The sequence below is a fragment of the Pimephales promelas genome, chromosome 19 (genome assembly GCF_988280905.1).
Source record: "Pimephales promelas chromosome 19, fPimPro1.hap1.1, whole genome shotgun sequence".
Lineage (NCBI taxonomy): Eukaryota > Metazoa > Chordata > Actinopteri > Cypriniformes > Leuciscidae > Pimephales > Pimephales promelas.
In genome coordinates this window covers 28588786-28609667 of record NC_142787.1, presented here as the reverse complement: position 1 = coordinate 28609667, position 20882 = coordinate 28588786, and positions in this window count along the sequence as shown.

Here is a 20882-nt window from a genome sequence, read left to right as displayed (position 1 = left end):
TTGTAGTGTGGACTGTGGTATTTGAAAACGAGGATGTAAGTTAAACTGAGAGGACGGATTCCAAAACTGTAGCATCGGATTGTTTTTTTTTTGTTTGTTTGTTTTTTCTTCCCACAGGTGACTTCCCGGGCTCCGTACGTTTTAGACCAAACAAGTGCGACCTGGATGCATCATTGATGGTGAGATATTTTGCTAAATAAAGTTATCCTGTTAGAAGAATTGCGCGATAACTTTATTTTTAATCTGTTTCGTCTCGGTGAGTTTTCACGCATGCGCAGTATGGTGAATTTAGAAGTTCATCCACACTGAAACGTCGGAAAACGCTGTGGACGGAGAGCGTTTTAAAACAAAAAACGCCGTTTTCAAATCCGAATTAATGTGGACGTAGCCTAATAAGGAACACAAAGATATTTTTATGAAATCTGAGAGCTTTCTGACCCCCCTGTGGGCGGCTACGTCAATTGTTACCTCTTTCAAGGCCTAGAAGGTTAGTAAGTAAAGACAACGTTAAAATAGTCCATGTGACTAACTTACAGTGGATCAAACTTTATTGTATGTAGTGATGAGACCCAGATACGTCTATTTGGTGTGTGTGTTTACATCTGGAAGACGTAGTTTTTAGGGTATTTGCTCATCTGGAATACCTCAGTAGGACATTTCCTGTCAGATGTCAAATAGACGTTTAGAAGATGTCTTGTATGTTAAACTGAGATCTTAAAGATGTCTATCAGATGTTAGTAAACAGCAGATGCTTTCCAGGGGCCTATACTATGAAGCCAGTATAGGTGGCTACCCCGATATGTTTTAGTTTAGTTTTCGCCAACCCTGGGTTTTAGGCACCATGAAAGTGGTTTGGCTTTTAGCAGTGTTCATCACCATAGTAACTAACTCTTCTCTGCTAACCTGGCCCGGGTTATGTTCTAGGTAAGACAAACCAAACTTTAACTAATCAGCTGTGAGCAGAGTGACATATCTGATGAGATCAAGTCACTCCGCCTGTTTCTACTCCAGATTAAAGGTCATAGGAATCAAGTTTTTTTTGGCTTTTAGTAATGCTTATTTAGAATAATGATTTTGTATGATATAGATATTATTTTGTTATTATTACACCCTAAATTGATCACACACGTACAGTTTTAGTTTATGAATTATTATGAAATGAATAAATATATAATGGTAATATAAATATGCTTTAGAATCAATAGATAAAGCTATTAAATGACTAGCCTACATATGAGCTTAAATGTTCAATTCTCTCTATTCCTTTAATCAACTGTATTAACTAACTTCACAACTTTAACTTGCACTGATATAGCAAGACTTTTTTCTTTTATCCTCTTTCATAAACAGCTATTTTGTGTTCCAAAGATGAACAAAGGTCTTGTGGGTTTGGAACAACATGAGGGGGAGTAATTAATGATTGAATTTTTGGTGAACTATTCCTTTAAGTGCAACAGAAAGGTGAAAATCTTTCATTGTTTGAACAAATAGATAGTCACACCCTCAAATGCATAGCATTGGTTGAAGTATGTTTCTATGTCAAGATGCTCAAACCAACAGTAATTGTTCATTTAAAGGTAGCCAAGCAACACATATCTTTCTTACCGTTGTCTCTACATATTACACTGGAAGATTTTAAGATGGTAAAATGAGACACTTCGGCTTTCATTTTATAACATTCTTTAAAAAATTTCCCCAGACTTGTAGTTTTGTCTGCCCTGATGTGCTTCACCCAGCAGATGGAGTGCATGTTTCATTTGGATGATCATGATTATTTTTTTCTTTTCTTCTCAGTGGTTACTAACTTGTCTTTTTTTTCCATTTGTAAGGTTGGCATGAATTCTAAATGTTTATATGAATATATATATATATATATATATATATATATATATATAAAGAACACGTGTCTTATAAAACAAAAGTCACATGACACTATTAGATTACAAAGGATTCTGTAGAAAGAATCTACAAAGTTTTGTAAGATTACAGTGTGTTTTACCAGACAGAGATGAATATGCATTATATGTCTACAAAAGCCTCAAATTGACAGTCTGTATGAATGTGTAAACAGACATTTCCCTGCAGTTCCATTGTGATTTAATGCAATTACCATGGAGACAAACCCTCCTGCAAAACGATCATCACAGGGAGCATAAACAGTCAGTCTTGGGTAGCAATGCGGCAAACATCTGCAGCACTGAGATGAATAAGTCATGTCAGTCATAATTTGTTTAAACTTTGTCAATAAGACAGCCAAGTGCTACAAATTATGTATCGCTGAGAATCTGAGATACATAATCATGAACACATGCACATTGTGGAAAATATCAAAGTATCAAAACGATATCTACTCTTGACCTGTCTCTGAGGAAATAAGAAAAAGAAACACCAGACGATTACCCGGGTGAAAATGTGACACATTAGACAGACATAAAAAATAAATAGATAGACAGTGAGACAAAGAAATAGACAAAGAGAGATAGGCATGCGGATGGATGGATGTTAGAGATGATGGATGTTGGAGAGCTCATGTTGGTGTTTCTCTGCACATAAAATCCACAATAGACTGTTAGAACATCACTATCTAATTTTACTGCCTTAAAGCTAAAGTTGTTTACAGGTTGGGTTTATCCTTGAATAGACTTCATTAGTTTTGAAGTTTCATTTCAAGGTTTGGGCCGTAGGGAATCTTTCTAAATTCTCTCTGTATGTTGGTTATAACGACCCAAAGCAATGATCCCTGCTAAACTTTTTTCTGAAACAATCTCTTGGGACGGCCACTTTTTGTGAGGTACGATCGCTTCAGAATTCACTTGGCTTTAAGCTGAGCGCCTTAATGCTGATCTGAAACCTCAAAAAACTACACTTTAAATCATCTGGAAGATGTATTTTTTAAGAGTGTTTGCTCATCTGCAATATGTCTCTAGGACGTTTCCTGCCAGATGCCAAATAGACGTTTAGAAGATGTTAAGATGTAATGATTTAGAATGTATGTTAAACTGACATCTTAAAGACATCTTCTAAACGTCCTATATACGTATTGCAGATGAGCAAACACTGTAAAAATGGGGTTGGCAATATTTTGAAATGTGTTGTTGTATTCATTGGTGAATAAGGTATTTTTTAAAGAAAAATGTTTAAAATTGGACCATTAATTAGATTTTTTATTTATTTTTTTATTTACAAAAGTCTTTACTATAATTTGTGATCAATGTAATCCATCCTTGCATTCAATTAATTTTGATATTGTACTTGTTCTATTTCTGTTTTATATTTTGCTAAATATTTATTTGTCAGATTAAAAATGAATGGATAATTTTATCACTTTTTTTTTATTCTAATCCTCTTTCAGAAGAAGAAGAATGCTCTGCACTCCCTGACACCTATGGGAAGAAAAACTGAACTGAAAAAAAACTGAACTTGCAAGTAAGAACTTTGATATGAAACAAAATGCATATGCTGGGTTTCAAATTATGTAACTATAATATTGTATATAATATAATATAATATTTTAAATTACTTAATTTTATCCGACCAACCCTAGTTTTGCCCTCTGTTTTTAACAAGGTATACATTATCAATTTTAATGATGATTTAAAATGTGCATCATAGCACCATTTGAATCCACTTATATTTTTCTTTTAAGGATGAGCTTTCTTTAACCTGTTAACTGTCACCCCCCCTTTTTTGAATAGACATGAAAATGCACATTTCGAACTTAAATGGTTGTAATTCAAGAATGCTTTGGAATATAGACATATGATTGGTCTTGTTTTAAAGAAGACATTTGGCAGATTTTTGTAGAAGTGAAATAAATTAAGAAAGTGAAACAGAAAAAAAGTTATAGAAGTTTGAGTTTATGGAAATGTACAATGTAAAAATATTAATTATTCATATTTTACATAAAATATATATTTTCAAAACCTGGGCTACTCTAAAATGTCAGAAAGATCAAAGCCAAAAATCTGAACAAGTTGTGTTTCAAATTTTAGGTTGATATCTCAAAAAATGAGCTTTCAGTAAGATTTTGTTTGATCGCAGTACCAAACTTTTTCACTAGGGCACAATCAGACTCCATTACTGCCCATATAAGGGCGCCTGCATTTCCATTCGTGTTTTGAGTGATATGAACCATTATTTTCACAATTTTCATACAATTTCTGAAGTAGAGATCCTATTCAGAAGTAGCATGGGAAGTTTGGCAGATTTTGATATGAATTGAACCTCTAAGAAACACATACAAAGAACACGCATGTAAGTCATAGCTAGCTGCCACGTCACAAATGGTGAATTTACTATTTTTTTCTTGATATTTCAAACTTTTCAGACCTTTTTTTTCCAAAATAATTGAATGGATTCTATCTTTTGAACTGTTGGCATGAAAACAAACTGAGGTATCTACCATTTTTTCATGATTTTTCATGTTTACTGCTATTTTAAAATAAAGGTCTGAACACGCCTTATGAGTATGAAAATATTCTTGTTTTATATTGATAAATTATGGCTCCTCAGTAATATATTTTGAAAATCAGTCACCAAATATGGAAACTAGAGATTGTAAGCTTTCAAATGATATATAGTTTGTCAATATTATTTAAGGTATTTACTAAGATATTATTGTTTTAAAAATATAGTGGCAAACGTCCCACCTGTGGGACGGTGACAGTTAAAGCTATACACTGTGTAACTCTTTTAGTTTATTATTAGCTAAAAACACTTAGTTCTTTCAAAATATATGTGCTCATTAATGTATATTTACTTCGTTCATGTAATAAAGCATTCTCGTGAGTGTAGCCTATAATATGCCATTGAAAATGCATACGGGTAAGGGGTTCTAATGTCGGTCGCCATGTTGCCCCTCCATCTTGAAAGTACATTAGCCAAAGAGGGACATACCCGTTAATTCAAGCTTCGCCTTTCGCGTTTACGTTTGAGTTAACAGTCATGGACGAGGTCGAACTGGATGCCATGTTAATCTTGGACTACATTGGCCACCGTAGGAGTTAAAACGAAATCGGAATTGAGAGGAACGGAAACTAATATTCACTGGATGGTCATATATATTTTCACCGCTAGATGGGGGTAAAAATCACACAGTGTAGCTTTAAGGATCGGGCACACATCTTGAGGGGGTGTTCATGTGCATTTTCCACTTCGACTTTGGAATTTACCATATTTACCATAGCACGTGAACGCACCATAAGGCCTACCATCACTTTAAGTATGGTAAAAGGTGTAAAGATGTGACATGAATAATAACAAAGCTGTAAGAAATCAGACCATGATGAGGAACGTAATATTTGATCGTTTATTTTTATTATTGTTGCTACTTCCTGCCTTACTCATTCACCGCCATCCTCGGCAATGACAGGGATTTCTGCATAAGCTCCTCCCACTTGCGGCGTAAACTCCTCCTACTTGCACATTTGTGAAATCCCTCCCACTTGTGGCGTAAGCTCCTCCCACCTGCAGGTCTCCGGGCTGCAGCGATACATACATGGATGCCAAGCTCGCTTTCCTTCAGCTTGACAGGTAAAAATACCAAAGAGTAGAAAGGTTGTTTCCAGTTGCGCATGACATTCATAGAAACTTTTCATAGAGACTCAAAATGGTTATATTTTGACTGTCTGACTGTAGGACCAGTAAAGGTTGGCTACTACCGACTACCGTAGTCCATCCTTTGGATCATTTCATTAGGGTTTTGTTATATAATTTTAAAACATTTTTATTGTGAGGTTCACAATTTAGTTTTCTTGAAAATACATTTGATGACTGGTGCTGGTTAAGTAATTAAAACGGTTGAACACTTGTATCATATTATAAATGTAGTTTGAAGCAAGTTTATAGACAAAAATAGATTTTGTTCCATGGAAAACGGAAGCTCATGGTTCTCTGCTTTTCGTCCTCTTAGGCTCATAAATTGTTCAGTGGCTTTCGTAAATGAATAAATCAAGTATCCTGAGGTTCTTTATGAGTTGCTGGTAATACGTGTGTATCTTTGTATTTTAGGATTTCGCATTCTAACAGATTTCAGATGTTTCTCTTTGATGTTCAAATACATGCTGCATCAAAAACACGTGGCATATCCATAATTCGTTGAAGTTTTGTTCCTTTGAGGGGAATGCAAAAGGATAAGAAGGATTGAGTAGCAATCTTGGTACAAAAATAAAATAATTATTTTTTTAAGGCCCCCTGAAATCAAAATTTAACCTACAAATATGTTAGCCTTAAGGTTATGAATAAGCTGGTGTGTTCCAAAACAATGACAAAATTCACATTTATAAGTTATAAGCATTAAAAACGTACAATTTCTCGCTTCCACTAAAATAGATCAAAGATTTTTATGACATCAATGTGGACTTCAGCTTCTCATCACATCTTCTGTCCAATCAAATGCTCTCTAGAATCTAAAGTCTCCTGCCTCCTATGACATAAAAATACTGGCCAAAGCCACCGTTGATGCGTCATGCCACGGAGAGATATGGGTTGGAGATCATATCATGTGTGTTTTATTCTGTTTTTCCAACTGTACGTTGGTTAAGAATGAAATGGCTAGAATGTATTATTCATACCTCTATTATTGAATCCAACGTATCATCAGCGCTCGGATTCGCTTCCATGGTGCGGTCAAGTACGACTTGCAGTCTGTGAGATAAACTTGGCTATTTGAAAAGGGGGAGGAGCTATTCAAAATGCCCCGCCTTAGCTTCCTGTTTCAGTGGAAATTACGTCAACGCATCATACAAAGCTGCACGTTCCAAGGCATTTCAGGGGACCTTTAAAGTAACACCAGTGAACTTTTCAACCTTCATAATATATTTCCAAATCTCTTGTGATGGTACATCGACACGTCTGTCATAGCCTGACGGGGTCTGTATCGTTTTTAATCGTACTTTTAAACTTCGGGTTTCGGGTAGTAACCCGGCGAACAAAGAGAACTACAAAATTCGCGAATTACACGCATAGCTAAATAACATAAGCCTACCTCGCGATGACAAACCGGATCGAGCTACCGAGCAATACAAAATATTGTGCAGTTCCTGGTTGTGGAAGAAGACAGTCGCTGCATATGCTTCCTCTGAATTTCAATAGGACTGCTTTATGGATAAACTTTATTTTTAACAGACTCATCTCATGAAATAGCGTATGTATGACACGCCAATTCGTATTTCAATTTTTGGCGTGCTATCAAGACGCATAATCGCTTTTCAGCGTGTTTATGAACGCTGTTGACTTAACGTTATTACTGTATATATAACTATATGACTTACCTCAACCCCGTCCCTATACCTACCCGTCACTGGGGTTAATGGCATTTATGAGTATTCCCTAATCATCCTAGGAAAAAAAAGATCACTCCCCAGATGTAGATCTACATTTTGCTTCGTTTCGCGCGGACATTTGACGGCGTGTACAGACACGCGGAATCATTTGGACGTTAATGGCGTAGACATACACGCGGAAACACGCGGATAGCTCAAAATACGTAGAGATAACACGCCACTTGACTCGAAAGTGGCGTGTATATTTACGCAAAAGTCATGATGTCATGTTGATTTTTAATGACGTTCCAGCTGATGAGGTAAAACATTGTCCGTCTGTTCGCTTCATTTCACTGAGGATTGTTTTGTAAAGACCGAAGATTTGCAGACCGATTACGAGTAAAGAACGGTGCTGTGCCGACAGGAATGGATCCTAAAGGAATGGTGCAAGACGCGGACTCTGGGTCGAACATGTATGGGCGAATCATTCCGGTTGCCCCTTTACAACATTGGACGTCTTCAAAACAATTTCCCCCAAGTGCATCGACAGGTGAGTTGAAACTCATTATAATATGCAAAACTGTTATCCACTCACAGCAGTGGGCGTTTACTTCCAAGTCTTCACTGCGAGACGCCCATAAAAACCGAGCGTTTTTCAGCTAGGCTCAAAACTAGGGTACAAAATAGCGTATTACTTATTCATTTTGATGTTTTTGAATGCAAAAACCAAGCGAACGTCATACGTTGACCTCAGACAACAATATAATAAAATTTAAAAAGCCAGTTCATGACCCCTTAACTCAATAAAGAGAAAGTCGCCATCTCGCATCCCAGTTGCGGATTTTCAGTGGTAGTGCAAATATGGCAGTGCTCCGAGAGAAGTGCTGCCACGCCCACACACACACACACACACACACACAGATGGGTCCTTACTGCAGTCACCTCAGTGAGGTGGATTTGACATAAATCTCTGCAGACAGCTCCCAAATGCATCCTCCACACTTCCCTGAGTTGTGCTCCACTCACAATGTCACCTGCTTTTTTCCATTTTGCCATAGCAGAAAAGTTCATTTCGCAGAGAACCCTCTTCACTCTTTACCTAACAAACCCGATTGATTACTTGTCACCCAGCGAGTTACTTCCTTACTTTTGTCACTTCAAATTTTCGCCGTCATCCATCTGAGGCTCACAAGGACCCGCGTTACATCACAGAGTTATTTAAGTGAACTCCCTCAAATTGAGTTGTTGATGAAGCCACGCTCCGAGTTGAGAGATTTAGAGGACCAAAGCTAAACTGTAGCATCTAGAGCCGGGGAGAGGCGTTTGTCTCTGCCATGGTGTCGGCGGGACATCAAGGACACTGATGTTTGTTAGCGGGGGAGCGAGGCTCAGCTGGAGGTGCAGGTACAGGTAGGATGAGGAGATGCAGGGTGACAGCAGTTCCAGGTAGCTGAATCCGTGAATCCGTGGGGGAATGCTGAGCTCAGCAAGTCTGAAGTGAAGTTAACAGAACAGGCAGCTTGCAAAAGTGCAGGGAGGAGTGTGAGGTGAGAAGGCACAGCAAACATGACTGAGCAGATGGGAATTTCTTATTGTTTACCAGAAGCTGCTCAAAAGGGAACGTGCTTTGGTTTCGAAAGAGCTTTTTTTTGGTTTTGTTGCATGAGCTCAAAATTTGAAATATGGAAAATTCTGTGAATATATTACATTCCCTTGAAAGCAAAAGCAGAGCAGCTATGTTCGTACTACTTGCATGTTGCGACCTTTGTAATATTGGAAATATAGCTAAATGTTTGTCCAGATGCTTAATATAAGGTTTAATGACCATGCCACACATCCTCAAGCAACTTGACCATCAGGAGAAATACAATTGGGGTGTTTTGCTTTACTTCTCATATTTGGCTTGCAAAGTTTGGCCCTATTTTGTCCACGCGTCTGGGTGCAGTGAACTAGGTCACGATTCCACCATAAAAAGAGAATCTCTTGGTGGTAATAAGAAAGTAAACGTGTTTTGAGTGGGCGTTTTAAGTTTACAGGGAACATCATGTTGTCCATGTGGAAAACTCAAGTCCAATTTAAGAACGAGAACTGAAAGACAGTTTAACGAAACCAAGAAGCTGTGATGGAATGTCTGTAGATGAAACCACCAATTATCAAAATAAAGTAAAATTAGGATTTCTTTTATGTGCATTTGAAAGGCCTGCAAGTTGTCCTGTGATGTAATGCATCTTTTTTGCTGGCTAAAAACTGAGACAATACGTTATGTTGTGGCGATGAGCATTGTGGAGACACTCACCAGATTTACAGACAAGACGAGCAGCGAAAAACAAACTGTTCCTGAAACACCAGGGGATTTCAATTCTTTAAGTCACTTTTTGGAAGATTTCCCTCTCATCCATTCCATTTCTTTTCCTGTCCAACATTTCAATGTCTTTGATCATGGAATTGGAAGCAGAAGTGGAGACACATTGTCGAGAGAGCCAGCAATGGAGGCTGCTTCTGGTTAAACAGAGGGATTAAACCTCGCAATCTTGTTTGGTGCACACAGTCTGTTATTCAGTTCATATTCACATTTGAGGATGATAGTCTATCGCTCTCACCAAGTTTCAGAGCCATGTAATCGGCACTTTCCGTGAAATAGGGCTTGAAACTCTCAGGAACTAGAAGGTATTTTAAAAATCAGTGATCAGTAACCTTCATAAAATGCCATTCTTCCTCCTCACACTGTGAAAAAATATTTTCATGATTTGTTATCACAACATTTTTTTTGTCAAATCAACTTAAATAATTTATGTAGTTCAGATAACATAATATTTTGAGTTTCTGATGATTAAATCAATCTCCTTCATTGAATTAACTCAATTTTTCCATTTCAATGAACTTAAAATTTTAAGGCAACCACGTTACTTAATTTTTTAAGTTAAACCAACAATATTTTTTACAATGCAAGATGTGATAAAAGATCGTTAGATTTTATCAGCGTGATTTACTGCAATGCTTTTTTCCCCAGGGTTTCTCAAACTCGGTCCTGGTGGGCCGCTGTCCTGCAGAGTTTAGCTCCAACCATGATCAAACACATCTGAGCAAGCTAATCAAGGTCTTCAGGATCACTAGAAAGTCACAGGTAAGTGTGTTTGATCAGGGTTGGAGCTAAACTCTGCAGGACAGCGGCCCTCCAGGACCGAGTTTGAGAAACCCTGCCTTAGTTGGTCAGAACAAAATTGGATGTTACTTACTTGTTCAATTGATATTTTTCCGGTGAAATTTCTTATGTTGGTCATAAGGGGTTGAGGTAGGTCCTATATTTATACAGTAATAACGTTAAGTCAACGGCGTTCATAAACACGCTGAAAAGCGATTACGCGTGTTGATAGCACGCCAAAAATGGAAATACGAATTGGCGTGTCATACTCACGCAATTTCATGAGATCAGTCTGATTCTGCAAATAACTGCAATTGCCGCTTTCAAACAGAGATAGTGACAAAGAGGACAAACTAGCTTTAAACAACAAGCTAACACTTGAGACAGCGTGCAACTGAAGCACGAACAATACTGGACAAGTGCACAAGGTGCTAGAAGAGCGAACTAAATGACGAACAGCTGTGTTGATTGAGTTAGTGTCCATGGCAACAGATGGATGTCAGAAAACTAAACAAAGGGTTAACTTGATTGTAGATAAACAAACTAAAAGTCTGCAGACTTTGCAGAATGTGGACACAGCAAAGTATTATGAATTTGTTTACTAAGATGACTCAATTGAATACATTTGCACCGTATACATGAAGAGTACATAAAGTTATTTTTACAAAAGCAAATCTGTTGTCTTCTAATCTGAATCATTTTCCTATTTCCTCTGTGCTGTCAGTGATCATTGAAACAGTCGATTTGGACGTGTTTCCTGCAGAGACGACTTGTCTATGAAACACCCTCTAATGAGGAGCGCTGGTGTCGCTGTGTGTGTAACCACGGTGACAGTCTTTCTGGTCCCTTTTCGAGACAAATTCCACTGGCTGTTGTCACAGACATGTCTCATACAGCCCACTCATGCTTTAGCCCGACAGTCCTGAATTGGTGACTTTTCAGTCGGTGCAAAGTCAATACAAGAGAAGATCCAGAAGACCTTGAGATCCTCCCGGACCATAATGTGCACTGCTGATCTGGCATATGGCAGCTCAGTGGGTTTATTGTGTGCTACAGCAGGGAGCTCTCCCAATCTTCCTCCATTAAACAGCAGAAAGGGATAACCTTCACCTGAACCCACTCGGGATATCAATATCAAGGTGCAGTCGGATCTTCGTCTCCATCGCTTGAGAGAGATGTACCTGCTAATGCATTCCTCGAAAATCCCTCACCATTATTCATAGTCATCTCAGCTATGTGATCTCATAAACTGATGACACAGACAACAGAGCCTCAGCCTGCGCAAGATTTTATCCACACATCCGTTTCTGCTTTTTAGACGTGTGCTCTGCATTTTTTGTCATTAACAAAGCTGGGGTTTGTCTGTATGGATACAGTATCTGAACATGCAAAAGGCTATATCAAAAGAAAGAACAGAGCCTCTGTTCGGTTTTCCAAGAATTTCCCCACCGAATGGAGGGGAATAACTCAATTGTGGTTTTGTTTACTTGGATTTTTTATTTCCACATTTAGGTGATTAGTCCACAAACAAAGAGGTTATAAACCTATAGACATAAAAAGACAGTGTAAATAACAATATTAATAACCACTTGCATATCATACTATAAATTCTGAACAATATAAAATATTAATAAATATTAATTCTAATAAATATCTCGTAATATATTAATCAACATTCTCAATAAATATTATAGTATAATTTAGTATTCAACCTAAATGACTATAACATAAACATTAAGCGCAGAGATGCAACAGCTTCACACAATACACCAATATTCAATTAAACCAATCGCTCTAAATCAAAGAAATATTCCGTATGTTTTTAAACAAATAAATGGAGGGAACTGGGATGTTATGTTGACTGATAAATGGGGTCTCGCTTGGGAGCCCCAATTACCCCAAACCCCAGTTTTAGAAAAATGCCAATGGAATTGGCGAGATCTATTTGAATGCCAAGCCACTAAATGGGTATGTAAGATGGCGGTACACTTCCACTCGGCCTCGGCCTTTCAGTGGTGGTTCAGAGTTGTAGCAGGAGGGACATAACCTCTCTGTTCCATCTATCAGGGAGTGAGGGTTACAACTGTAACCAAGACATTCCCTATCTGTCAGTCAGCTCGACGTTATGTCGAAAAGACTGACACATGGTGTCCCATGGAAAGCGCCACAACCACTGAACTGTGTTACGGGGGATGGAAATGCAGATGCTGGCAAGCTGTAGCGTGCCTTTTTGTCGTAACCTACTCGGCGCCCCACGTTTGCCCCGGAATGTTAGTCCTCCATCCCAATGGGATGAAAGGGACAGGTGGGCGTACCATTTTTCTGAAAATCTGAGGTGAACTTCGAGGTGATTGGGGCTCCCAAGTGAGACCACATTTGTCAGTCTTTTCGACAAACCGTTGAATGTGACTGATAGATAGGGAACTCGTTTTATTCTAGCATGCGCTTAAAAAAAATTTTTTTTTCAAAGTCTACATCGTTTTTATCACTTTTTTCTGCTCCTTTTTTGCCTGTGTTGTGATTCAGAGATTCTCTACTTTTTCAAAATTTGTGTAATAGCGCCCACCATATAACAGTGAAAACACGGAAAGCCGGAAAATTCCATCAATGGCGGGGAAGCATAAGACAGGGATACTGCAGGTCCAAGTAAACGGGCCCTAACCCTACCCCACACACCCTGACAGACAGCTATCGCGATCAATGATGCAGACTGATCTCATGAAATTGCGTGTGTATGACACGCCAATTCGTATTTCCATTTTTGGCGTGCTATCAACACGTATAATCGCTTTTCAGCATGATTATGAACGCCGTTGACTTAACGTTACATTACTGTATATATAAATATATGACTTACCTCAACCCCGTCCCTAAACCTACCCGTCACTGGGGTTAATGGCATTTATGAGTGTTCCCCTACCATCCTAGGGAAAAAAATATCGCTCCCCAGATGTAGATCTACGTTTTACTTCGTTTCGCTCGGACATTTAACTGCGTGTACAGACACGCGGGATCACTCGGACGTTAATACACGCGGATAGCTCAAAATGCGTATAGATAACACGCCACTTGACTTGAAAGTGGCGTGTATATTTACTCAAAAGTCATGTTGAATGATGAAGACCTTTTTCCATGCCCATTACGCGTTGTCTCATAAATGACGTAAAATTCTGTCAATGGTGGAAAAAGAGTTAATCATGTTTCCTTGCGAAAAGTGAGTGGCTGTTCATTAGCTAACGCTTGTGTTTGCTCGATGCTGCATCCACACCACTAGGTGATATATGTGTCCAAGAAAACTGTCAGTACAACTAAAAATACTGAAAACCTTTATGAAAAAGCTGATTTTTGTCAAAACGGGTTTAAAGGTTTGCATGCATATATACAATACTGCGTTTTATAGAGTTTTTATAAAGTCAAGAGTTTTCAGAAAGCTGAACAACGGCTTTCATAACTGTGCCAGACTGCTCCCTTTACTAGTCCACTTTGTTTTCGTTCTGGTCCTGTAAATGTCATTTGTAAATCATGCTGCCCAGAGATGCTGTTCTTGACTCTTGAAGGACTCCAGCCAAAACCTTCCTATAAAGTCATTTTTCTTGTCGGGTGAGCCACTGTATAAAATCATAATTCCTTTAACAAAGTTTAAGCAAAACCATGGAAAATACACTGTTGAGGTATAAACCCCTCATGAGAGTTTTAAAAATGTGTGGTGATGTAATTTTTTTGCTTCATATGCAAATGTCTGTCCACCAAAACAGGGATTTGTGTGTCAGCTGAAAGGCATGGCAGTAAATCACACTGGTTTTAAGGTGTAATGTGTTACTGGGGTGTATGACGCAGAGCCTGATTTTTATTAAGTGCAGCGTTTCTGGATCAACATTTTTGTTGACCCTGGAACTACATTCCAATTAACCAATCAGATTTGTCAAGTTTAGACTCACAACCAGGTTAGGTGCTTCTATCAGTGTTATTCATCTATTATTATTTCCCTCCGATTTTAGTGATGGCTTATGGTTCGATTTAGGGGTATAGGATATTACATTTTCAGACAGGAATGTTGTTCCAAGATCAATAAAATATGTTGACCCAGGAACACGTCTAACTCAGCATAAACAGGATGTGCAGTGTTCGACCTTTTCAGAGGTTGCTCATCAATGAACTCAATAGATTTATTGTTTTCTTGAAGGAATAGTTTATCTAAAAGTTAAAGGAGTAGTTCACTTTTAAAAAGGCTTTTGCTGATAATTTACTCACCCCCATGTCATCCAAGATGTCCATGTCTTTCTTTCTTCAGTAGAAAAGAAATTAAGGTTTTTGATGAAAACATTCCAGGATTTTCTCCATATAATGCACTTCAGTGGGAACCAAACGGTTTAAGGTCCAAAAAACACTTTCAGTGCAAACTGCAAACTGTTCAAAGGGCTTTAAACGATTCCAGGCGATGAATAAGGGTCTTATCAAGTGAAACGATCGCTCATTTAAAAAATAAATTAATAAGTTTAAGTTTCATAAGGACAAATGCTCTCCTTGCTCTGTACTGTGATGCACGTTCGTGATTCTCCTATTCGAACTCGTTCATCAAAATGAACAAATTTTTTTCGAGTCATGACTCGAAGGGTCCTAGATAAGACTCTTATTCATCGTCTGAAATCATTTAAAGCCCTATGATCAGTTTGCAGTTTGCACTGAAACTGTCTTTTGGACAATTTGGTTCCCATTGAAGTCCATTATATAGAGAAAAACGCTGGAATGTTTTCATCAAAAACCTTAATTTCTTTTCGACTGAAGAAAGAAAGACATGGACATCTTGGATGACATGGGGTGAGTAAATTATCAGCAAACGTTTTTCAAAAGTGAACTACTCCTTTAATTTCAGATAAACTTCAATATTACAATATAAATAAAATTAAGAATATGTATCAAATTAATTATTTAAAAATATAATACCGTGATAACAGTGTGATTTTGATGGACATAGATTTTTCATTATTATAAACAGTGAAGCAGTTTTTTTACATTTATTTTGCCCAAAGAAATGATAACAATAAATCATGCCAAACTACATTTTAAGTTTGTCGTTTCTTTCTATAATATCAGGACAGTTGAAATATTTGACTTTATGCCCTCGAAAAGTTCGAGCTTATCTAAGAGAGCAGCATGAACATTGTTCATAACATCTTATTTTGTATTCCATAGAATCAAATGCTGTATAGCACGACCTGAGGGTGAATACATGATGACAGAATTGTTATTTTTGGGTGAACTTTGCCTTGTGTCTTGTCAGTACTTGTATTTGAGGGCTTGTATGCCCTTAAGTGTATGTTCATGTAATCCATGTGTCTGTTCAGCAGCAGCCGTTTAGCCCAGCGGGTCACGTGACGTGAGTTTGTGCGGAAGGAGTTTCAGGAGGAGAGGGTAGAGAGGGAGCGGGGGAACAAATGTGAAACACACGTCCTGGCGGGACACACTGGCTCCTTCCGTGGTTCGTTTGAGAGCCAGCAGTGACGGCAACATAGAGCCAACTCTCTTCTAGAGACACTAACCAGTAACAAGTCCCTCTACTGCTAACCTATGCCAACTCTGAACCCCCAGTCTCAGATTAAAACCAAAGGCAAAGTTACACGGCATATCTGTCCTACATTTCCCGGGTCCACATGAGTGAAACATATGACTCATATGGTGGAGTTGGCCGGATGCACCGGAACAAGAGTGGAATTCAAACATTGTAATACATGCATTACGACATGTTGTTGCAAATGTGGTGTGTGAGAATATCGTCGGTCATAATGTAAATTAAGTTTCTCATTCGTCTCAGCTCTCGGACACTTTGTGTTAAGACTTAAGGTTTTGTCTAAAGCCAGCTGCAGTATGTGTCTGTTGGTTTATGTATCTAAAGGTTGTGTTTAGCTGCAGTATGCATCTATTGGTTTTTCCCTTCAGGGTCTATTACATGAAATTTGCTGACACATCTTTTTGACCACAGTGGGCAGTAAATAGGTAGGAATAGCAATAGTCTATTGTTGCCTGACAAGATTGTGTTCGTAAATGAAATTAAAAAATGTGTTATGTGTTGCATTTGCTGTTTGTATTGCTTACGTTTGAATTTAAACTTAATAGAAAAGAATTATATAAATATAATGATTTAATAAAAAATATGTCATTTGGTTATACTAATTTAGTTATACTTAGCTCAACAAGGTTGCATTTAGTTGATCAAAAACTATAATATTGTGAAAAATAATTGCAATTTAAAATAACTTATTTCTATTTTAATATATTTGAAAAATTAATTTATTCCTGTGATGCCAAAGCTGAATTTTCAGTGTTATTACTCCCGTGTCTCATAAATAATCCTTCAGAAGTCATTCTAATGTGCTGATTTGGTGCGCAATTATTTATTTATCTATAGTGCTAGTTATCCAATATCTTAATTTTTTCACTGGTGTATTACAATTCTTAAAATGCTTAGAGAAAATATTCCTTTCACAGATTGCCTCCAATGGTGTTTAGACGAGGAGAATTAATATACATGACCATCTGCTTCCACATTTACTCTTTTGCAACTTCTTTCAGTTCAGTGAACCAATGTAGCCTTTTCTCATCTGACCTCATCATGCAAGTTCAAATGACAAAACTCTCAACTATTCCCAGGATATGATCTTCCCCATAAGTATAAATTATACTTTTACAGGCTTGATATCGTATTTGGCCTTTATATGGTGTACTACTCAAATTTGAAATGCAGTTATCCTTGGCATGTATACTCGATGAGCCTAGTTTACATTCTGGATGCCTAGCTACAAGAAAGTTGCAAGCATGATAGCTTGACCAATCTGGCCAAACAATGAAGCTTGAATGTAGAGGTTCAATTAAACCATCGTCTTCCTTAACCACAGTGACAACCTCAATCTTTTACCTCAGTCAGAGAAGCATGAGAAATAGACGCAGTCCCCTTCAGAAACCCTCTCTTCTGCTCTGCACTTAAAATCCCACAATCTGAGGTTTCTGCAATTATGTCATAAAGTTAACCACAGCTGACTTTTGATAACTGAGCTTATAGTTTAATAGTGTGCTGTTGTTTTTTATAGTCGTATCTGATTCAAAATGCTTCCCAAAACTGTTTTCTATAAACAAATATTTATGTAAGTAAATTGTTTGTTTTTATAAACTTCTCTCATCAATTCAATGCAAATAAAAGTGAATTACTCCGATTGATAGGTATTCTAAAAAGTGTATGTGTAAGGTATAAAGTGTATGAATTTATATTTTCACATGATGGCTTTTGGAGTTGGTATACACAAGTTGACCTGTTATTGATCCCTTGATCATAAAGAATAGTTTCAGCAGTGATTGACAAAATTAAAAAAAAAATAATAATAAATATAGCTGCAAGCAGCCATTAAGGGCACAATAAGTCATTCAAGCATGGCTGGATATCAGACCAACTGCAACAATGAGCAATTAAAGGAATATTAAGATGATTTTTGGCAAAAAGGCTGAAAAATTGAATGATTTAAGGGTTTATCACTTTTGACCAAAAGGTGGCGCTGTGACTAAATTGACATGGTGGGGTCAAAGCAAAGTGACAATGACACATGCAAAGTTTTGGTGTCAATTTGCCAAAGAATGGCAGAGATACAGCCTCAGAGTCATTTTGGTAATATGCCATCAAATTCGTTGATGGAGCGTACAAAAATGATTTTGTCTATCGACACAAAATCCATAACTTTTTATCATCATGGTCTAAAGATGATCCGTCTCATTTGGTGAAAATCAGACAAACGCTTGATGAGTTTCGAAAAAGTTTTTAAAAGAAAATCAAAATGGTCAAAAGAAATCAAAAGAAAATCAATACCAAGTTCTTTACGATACACCAATGGGTTCATAAAATATATTGCATTATAAATGATCAGCTTCCAAAATTTTCTATATAGGAAATTTGGGTTTCATTGAACTCGCCACGATGCACCGAATCTTAAGAATCTAAACCAGTTTAAAACTTTTTAGCCAAACTGTTACGAAGTTATAAGCAAAAAGAGCTATTTTTCATATCTCCTGACCACTAGGTGGCCCTGTGCCGAAACTGAGCACATACCCTCAAGGATAAGGTTGTCATAACACAAACCAAGTTTTTTCAGAATATGCTAAAAGGTTGCAGATGTCCATTTTGGTGCCCACTTCCTCAAATTCGTTCGCAAGTTATTTGAGAACGGTATGATGAAACAACTTGAATTACCTAACTTTTTGTTGGCATGGTATGAAGATGATCTGGTTAAATTCTCGTGAAAATCTGAGCAACTACTAACTTAGTAGAGTTTTTTTTTTTTTTCAATTCCAAATGGCGGAAAAATTTCCAAAGGAAAATTATGTCATTTGGTACAATGAACAAAAAATTAGCTATGGTGACAGTTCCGACTGTCCTTTATCTGTGAGCCAAATTTTATAACTTTACCGCAAGCAGTTCTATGGGATTTCATAGAAGAGTAGAGGAAAAAGAAGAACATTGCGACGTCTATGCTTGGCCCCTAATAATAATAATTCGCTGATCAAAACAACCATATATGTGGGCATGATGAGATGTATCAGCTGTTGTGTAGGGCAACATTTTCAAACACATTTTATGATGTTTTTTTCTTCTTTTTGCATCTTGACGGTCCCAGTTCACCATCCACATTCGTTGTATGAACAAAAGCAGAATTTTCTGCTAAGCATCTGCTTTTGTGTTCCACAAAAAAATAAAAAAATAAAGTCAGGTGTAGATAATGACAGTCTTAATATTTGATCAATATATGATCAAAGGAAAAATTATTGGAAAAAGCTATTTATACAATCACATTTTAAAGGTTACTAATATTAGTGTTGTTGGGTTGCTTTTACTCCATGCAAATGAAAAGTAACCTGTGGTGGTGGGTGCATGTTATTGCTCATCGTCAGTGTTTTGAAATAATGAAGGTAAATAACGCTTTCAGTGCCTTTGCCCCACAGAGGAGGTTGGAGAAGTAAAGCTGCTGACAGATAGGTGGCACATGATCCATTTCCTCCCGAGCCACAGAGATGCATTAGACATTCTTTTTCCAAGAACCCAGCATCCAATCTCACCAGGTGATTTATTTCAATAATCCACTAACTTCATAACAGAGCAGGATGCTTCTTCTCCAACCGCTCTGGTCCTGCATAACGTATGATATTAAAAATACTAGAACAGACGTACTCATTTTTTAGTTGAGTACGAAATATGAATGGGAAGATGGGGAATGATTTCTACAAGACACCATCCAAAAAGCTTTTCCAGGAATGTAATCCTGTTTCCTTTACAAATGCCAATCAAAAGTAGCCTATACCTTCTCATTCTCAAATGTCTTAATTGGAAATGGACATCTTAATCATTTCTTTTTCCTTCTAATATGCCAAACAAGTAAAGGGGTTTGGCTGGTTAGCTTCCGCAGTATATGCCGTACACCTAGATGAGCAAAGAAACTTATATTGGTGATTTCTTAGTGTCTGATTCTCCTAAAGATACTCTGTCTTTACTGTATCGCTCACCACGATAAATATTATATTGATAGCCTAGACAATCTCAACTGCTTGACTTTTAATTTGTTGCAAAATTATCACCCTGCTCTTTATGTAAAATTGGATATATAAGTCCAAAAATGTGTCTTCATTCGCATAGCCAGGGTGATTATACTGGATGCTATAGCATATCTCAACGGCTTGCTTATCATCACAAAATATAGGCTAAACTATATTATTTCCCAGCTCTAATCTGCTAAATACAACTATTGGGATATGATTTTCAGTAAAGCTGCTTTGAAACAATGTGTATTGTGAAAAGTGCTATACAAATCAATTTGAGATGACTTTCTTGTTACAGCTCAGATTGGTTTGTTTAGATGTAGGCTATTCTACCTTTACGCATATGGTTTGTAGGTAAACAATATATAAATACTAGTAGTATAAGTAAAAGTTTAGTAATTAGCAGTAGTATTTTCTGTCAGTTATGGCTGGTCATGTGATGGCAGCATGGTGGTGTCCATTTTGATTGGCTTCTGATAATTTATTTTTGTGTGTGTAAAACTTTAGAATTTTTTTTTTTTTAAATGTACACTACTCAAATAATAGCCTACATTAGGCCTATTTCGTTTAATTTCCTTAACCTCCAAATTTTTCACATTATATCTAGGCTAAACCTAGCTATACTGTCCACTCGCCTTCATGGTTATTGAACGCCGTCTATGTTTATTGAACTTTTGAAACAAATAAACTTCTGATTCTGAAGTGTGAGGCTAACAATTTTGCCATGTTTACCACCACCCGAGTGCATCACGGGAAGGATACAACTGGAGTTCCTGTCACTGCTGATGAGAAGGACGATCCGGCTGGTGGTCGTCTGTATCATGAGAGGATCTGCATTCACGCTCACCACCGCGGACTGTGGAGGAGGAGAGGGGGCTGGAAAGGGAGGGTGAGAATGAGAGCAT